General features: G+C 42.1%; 1 pseudogene; it reads left to right on the top strand.

Moving 5' to 3' along the window:
• The first annotated feature begins 3570 nt into the window (after positions 1-3570).
• The window catches only part of LOC107567060 (uncharacterized), a 4799-nt pseudogene continuing 2423 nt past the window's right edge, over positions 3571-5946 (top strand).

The raw sequence follows: 5946 nt of genomic DNA, 5'->3' as shown, positions 1-5946 counted from the left end.
TGTCTAGTGTCTATTACTCAATGTCTCTTTAACCTGCGTGCATAACAATGCAAGACAAATGAATGTGCTGCAGGCATAAGGATACTTGACTTTCATTAACTCCCAACACAAAGTATGCATCAATGCATTAAGAACAGCACTGAGACTTTTCAAAGATCTTTAGCGTACAATTAAAGTCAATATGGAATGTAAATTAACCCTATTTGTTTAATGGACATTCCTGGTCTTGGGCTAATTTATTTGTGCACATTAGAAGAAAAGTACTCTGTATGGTTTTGTCTGTCGACACAAAATGCATAACTTTTTGCTGGCATTATATGATGATGATCTAAATTGAATTTGTAAAAAATCAGACCAATGGTTTAGGTTGGACAAGTAGGTTTTTTTGTAAAAAAAATACAAATGGTGGATAAAATGTTTAACTGTCTATGGCATAATTGACCAGTTTTATTTAAATTGGTAAAAATATATTAAAATGTATTAACTATTTAATGCTTTTTTGGCATTATTCTGAAACTTTTGAGTACCTTGAAGACATCATGCCAAAGACACACTGAGTTTTGGATATGCCAATGCATTCATAAAATGGCATTTTATTGCAAAATTTAAAATGGTCAATGCCCAAAATGTCTGAAAATTGTGTATAATCTGATTCTGACGAACGATTATTTTTCATGAAACAATTTCGAATATTTAAGCAAAAATAGCTTGCAAAGACATGTACCAAGTTTTGTCTGAATTTGCTATAATATTGTAGAGATATAGTGTCGCTTGCAGTTTTTTTCTGGAAATTTCAAAATGTTAGACAGAAAATTAGGTCTAGTTAACCATATAAACATGAGTTCATATTTGGGCAGTTGGTGGCGCTAGAGGGTTTCAGTTAGATTCCAAATTTGCTTTTGGTAATTATCCTCTATATCTGTGCAAAATTTCATAACTTTCCCACAAGTGTCTCTATGTGTTGTCATAAACTCAAGACTGGAAGAAGTAGATTAACAATAAAACAACAATAAGTAATACATTTGGTTCTCTCGTAACATTGGTACTTGGCTCCAGTAATGACAATGAAACATTCTTGCCATTCCCCTTTTCAAAACTGTGCATTCTATACATGGTATATCATACCAGATGTAGTATGATTTCACAAGATTTTTATTAGTTTATTCAGAGGAGTCATTTAACGGTAAACTATTGTAATGGGTAAACCTTACACGCATCATGCTTGGAAAGTGATGAAATGTATTTTTTTTTCTCTTTGAGATGATATTGTGCAATACAGACAAAGATAGGATGTGGCCACATGTTGTAGAGCAAATGATTACACATTACCCAGCCACAACAAGAAACCTGTTGCTCAGCTTTGCCCGAGAGAATTACTGCGACTTTTCTGGATTTCACTTTTTGCTGATCACATACACTATACTTCCAAGAAAAAGCCTTGCTGTGCTGAAAACACTCAATACCCTCCTAATGAGCTTCTGCTTGTATGTAAATGATCAAGCTGCATTAGTAATCGTTTGTTCTTGGGAATAACCTTTGTTTGTCAGGATGATACTGAATGTGCTGGCAAAACCACTGACAGACGGAACCATCTGTTATGAATTAAATTCTTATTCGGATCTTGGACATGACGCCTTGAAAAGTGCCATCCATTTTATTCCTGATAATGACCATCATTAATAGCAATGCTTCATAACAAACTTGGTATTTGAGGCCAGCACATCTTTCATGTCCCTTGTATAACTTTGTGGCGTCACACGTCTTGCATCATAATATAGTCAGGATGATTGTTTTGTACATTGTTATGCATTAGACAACAAGCAGATAAGATTTTAAAAAAATCAATATTTCATACCCTGTAAATATGTATATGGCAAAATGTTGTGTAATAATTTTTCCATTAAATGTATCTTTGAACTGTTCTTCTTGGCCTAGAGCCATTTGCTAGGACCCGTTTGTATGTCCTTTTCCTCCCTTCTTTTCCACAGAAGCGGTGCGTTTGGTAAGCTATTAAAATATTTCAGCTCAGATCAGTATTTTGTGTCCATTTATTTGTGGCAAGTAGCCATGTGAAAAGCGGAATAATGTAGTTCCAGCCATTTGCTGGAGGAATATAAACCCCTTCGTTAAGATGCAAGGTCAACCTGTCAGTTTATTTTGCAATAACAATCAGATGGATGTACCTTAGTAACACTAAACACCTGTGCTGTGAATGGAGTCATTAACTAGACTTCAATAACACTTATCTAGACTTAATTAACAATATATAGCAATTGCTGCATTATCACATTGTTACAACATTGTTAAAAATATTAAGGACATAATTGTATTTATTCAGTTTCAATCTCTGCTAGCTGTATTTATTTTTAATATAGATTTTTCCCTTTCTTGTTCATAATTAAAACAAAATGTAAATAAATAAACAAATAGATTTTTAGTTCTGAGTAAAACCTGACAAAAAGGCATGGATGGGGAAAAAAGGCATTCTTCTACAAGGCAATTAATAAACTAATCTATTTTTAACATGATTTCTAATCCATTTCTAATATATCCTGTGCTTACTGGAAACATTTAAAATTACTAAATCATTTTGAGAAAGCAAAATAAAATCTCTCATGACGTCTGTGTTTATATATACTGTATATATACTTTAAAAAATTTTTGGTAAACACATCTTTCTGTGTTGTGAGATTAAATATGAAAGTCTCTGTATTCATATAGTTGAATAGAAGACTCTCAATGACTGAGACTCTCAAAATTCTCACTTCAGCTGCTTAGCTTGTTTAATTTGTTTTGACTGTCATTTTGCATCAATACGGATGCAGCAAACGCCTGATGAACATGTCTGGCTTCCTGATCGGGTGTAGGCTGTGATTTATGTTGATGTAAGTTATGTCAAAGCCCTTTCTATTGATTAGGGTGTTTGCTTGCGCATTTCGTTTTGTCAGCATCAAACTAAGATGTACGACAACTTTTTCTCCATGTAAATGCAGAGATGAAACTCTGCAATTATGCCTCACATAAGCTTTGCAAATGCAAACAAAAAAAAACATCCTAATTAAAAAAAAAACTTGCTTGTGTGGCAAGATTTGTGGTGAAAGAGGTGTGGAAACATACACATTTAAAACCTATGAAAATGATATATACTGTAGAAATAGACTAGGTGACAACCAAGAATAGTTTGCTCGACTACTGGAGAGACAGTTGACGGCACGGAAAGACGGCACCTGGGACAGTATGGGTTAGCAACCCAGCCTGTGTCTTTCGTGAGAGAGAACCCAAACAAGCTACGGAAAGCCCTATAGAGAGATCCCCCCAGGAGATCCCGAGAGGGGGGGGGGTGAGATCTCCAATCGGACGGACCAAAGGTTAACAACCCATGCAAACGGACAGACGATGAATGTGACATGCATTTGCGGAAAGCTGTGCAAGAATCATCGGGGCCTAAAAATCCATCAGGCTAGAAGGAAATGTTTGGAGCGGGAGAGTGAGGTGCAACGCGCAGGTCTTGAACCTGGTGAGATGCAGAGGTGACAACCAAGAATAGTTTGGTCGACTACTGGAGAGACAGTTGACGGCACGGAAAGACGGCACCTGGGACAGTATGGGTTAGCAACCCAGCCTGTGTCTTTCGTGAGAGAGAACCCAAACAAGCTACGGAAAGCCCTATAGAGAGATACCCCCAGGAGATCCCGAGAGGGGGGGAGGATGAGATCTCCAATCGGACGGACCAAAGGTTAACAACCCATGCAAACGGACAGACGATGAATGTGACATGCATTTGCGGAAAGCTGTGCAAGAATCATCGGGGCCTAAAAATCCATCAGGCTAGAATGAAATGTTTGGAGCGGGAGAGTGAGGTGCAACGCACAGGTCTTGAACCTGGTGAGACGCAGGAGGAGCCCGGCCAGGAGGCAACCCACAGAGCCCAGTCCCTCCACTCACAAGAGCCTCCAAATCCCAGCAGAGTATTTCAGCAGCGGATTAAATGGCCCCCAGCCAGCAAACGGAGTGAGTGGCTGCAGTTTGAAAAGGATGTGTCCAACAGCTTCCAAGCCACAGCCAAAGGAGATGCTGACAGTCGACTCCAAACGATGACTACCATCATCTTCAGCTATGCCTTGGAAAGATTCGGCCGGGTAGAGAAAGGAAAAACCAAGTCTACCTTTTACACCATGAACCGTAGGGCTACAAAGATACATCATCTGCGTCAGGAGCTTCGCACCCTCAATAAACAGTACAAGAAAGCTACTGATGAAGAGAAGCGACCATTAGCAGAGCTGCAAAATATCCTGCGGAAGAAGCTGATGATCCTACGCAGAGCAGAGTGGCACCGGAGACGGGGGAGAGAAAGAACCAGGAAGCGAGCGGCTTTTATTGCCAATCCCTTCGGTTTTACAAAACAACTGCTTGGGGACAAGCGTAACGGTCGGCTTGAGTGCTCAATAGAGGAAGTGAATCGCTTCCTCCAGGACACAGTGAGTAGAGGAAGCAATTCCCGGAGAGAGCAAGACCGGGAGCCCAACAAAGCTCTCATCAGCCCCGCCCCTCCAACAACAGAGTTCAACTTGAAGGGGCCAAGTCTGAAGGAGGTTGAGGAGATCATCAAGGCAGCTCGCTCAGCATCTACTCCAGGCCCCAGTGGTGTACCTTATTTGGTCTGTAAGCGCTGCCCAGATATTCTCCGGCACCTGTGGAAGATCTTGAAGGTGATTTGGCGAAGAGGAAGAGTTGCTGACCAGTGGAGGTGTGCTGAGGGAGTGTGGATTCCTAAAGAGGAGAACTTGAAAAACATCAACCAGTTTCGAACCATCTCACTATTGAGTGTTGAAGGGAAGGTGTTTTTTAGCATCGTCTCACGAAGACTGACAGAGTTTCTCCTCAAGAACAACTACATCGACGCCTCAGTGCAGAAGGGGGGGATTCCTGGAGGCCCATGAGAATGCCCATGGGTCCATACCGCACAAGCTAGTCGAGCTCACTCTACACCTCCATCATGTTCCCAGTAAGATTAAGGACCTGATCCTAGATTACTACAATAATTTTAGGATACGGGTCACTTCAGGGTCAGAAACATCAGACTGGCACCGTTTTTGGAAAGGAATAATAACAGGATGTACCATATCTCTGTTATTCTTTTCGCTCTTGCCATGAACATGGTGGTCAAGTCAGCCGAGGTGGAATGTAGAGGGCCCTTAACCAAGGTAGATTTAAAGCCTGGATCTGCCAGGATTCCATCCTGCCCCGAGTCTTGTGGCCCCTGCTGATCTATGAAGTCCCAATGACAACAGTTGAGTCCCTAGAAAGGAAGATCAGTGGCTTTCTTCGGAAGAGGCTGGGTCTTCCACGCAGTCTAACCAGCGCTGCACTGTATGGGACAAGTAACATCTTGCAGTTGCCCTTCAGTGGTCTCACAGAAGAATTTAAGGTGGTACGCACCAGAGAAGCCCTACAGTATAGGGACTCCAGGGACTGTAAGGTGTCAGCAGCCGGCATCGAGGTGAGGACAGGAAGGAAATGGAAGGCTGGGAAAGCAATGGAGGTGGCAGAGTCACGCCTGAGACAAAAGGCTCTGGTGGGTACCGTGGCGACAGGCAGAGCGGGCTTGGACTACTTTCCAAAGACCTTGGTTAGCCAGGCCCGCAGTAAGGAAAGACACCATCTACTTCAGGAAGAGGTTCGAGCAGGCGTGGAGGAAGAGCGAGTGAGCAGGGCGGGGGGACTCCGGCAGCAGGGAGCATGGACTAGGTGGGAGAGTACACTGCAGCGCAGGATCACCTGGGCAAACATCTTGCAGGCAGATTTCCATCGGGTCCGTTTCCTGGTACAAGCTGTCTATGATGCCCTGCCAAGCCCAGCGAACCTCCATGTCTGGGGGAAGAGTGAGACACCCTTCTGCCTTCTTTGCTCTGGAAGAGGCTCTCTAGAACATCTCCTCAGCAGTTG

Source organism: Sinocyclocheilus grahami, unplaced genomic scaffold, assembly GCF_001515645.1.
Source record: "Sinocyclocheilus grahami isolate Dianchi unplaced genomic scaffold, SAMN03320097.WGS_v1.1 scaffold1124.1, whole genome shotgun sequence".
Taxonomy (NCBI): Eukaryota; Metazoa; Chordata; class Actinopteri; order Cypriniformes; family Cyprinidae; genus Sinocyclocheilus; species Sinocyclocheilus grahami.
The sequence above is the reverse complement of the archived record's forward strand: the minus strand, read 5'-3'. Positions and strand labels throughout refer to the sequence as shown.